Below are 503 nucleotides of genomic sequence, written 5' to 3'. Positions count from 1 at the left end.
AGATCGCAGGTGGCGAGCGGTCGCGACTGGTGGCGTTGGATGGCAAGATGGGCGGAGGAGAGCAGATTTGAATTTGCGAAGGACGAGGTAACCTCACTCGGAACTGGCCGCGTGCCCGAGAGCAGAAATCCGTGCCCACGCACCAGGTAACGACGCATACATTTGCAGTACAGTCGGGAATGAGCCGCCAGCACGGTAGGGAAGCCGCGCCAAAGCCTGGTTCCACATCTTACAGCTACGACACCGTATTAGCTGAAGATGGAAGCACCATGACCGATGGAGGTTGGGTGTCATGTTCAAGTGTAGCCGTATCGAATACAAAATAAGCTCAGGAGACCATGTGTGGTTTGGATTGAAATATTGCTGACAGCTCGAAACATTTGATGTAACTTCATTACACCAAATTTGTGTACGGACTGTGTGGTGACTGTGTGAGATACTATGCCAAGACGAGCTGTCTCGCCGTGGAGCACTCCACTACTCGTCGTGTTTGCTCGGCCTCG

This window comes from Phytophthora parasitica, assembly GCF_000247585.1.
Source record: "Phytophthora parasitica INRA-310 unplaced genomic scaffold supercont2.200, whole genome shotgun sequence".
NCBI classification, from domain to species: domain Eukaryota; phylum Oomycota; class Peronosporomycetes; order Peronosporales; family Peronosporaceae; genus Phytophthora; species Phytophthora nicotianae.
The sequence above is the reverse complement of the archived record's forward strand: the minus strand, read 5'-3'. Positions refer to the sequence as shown.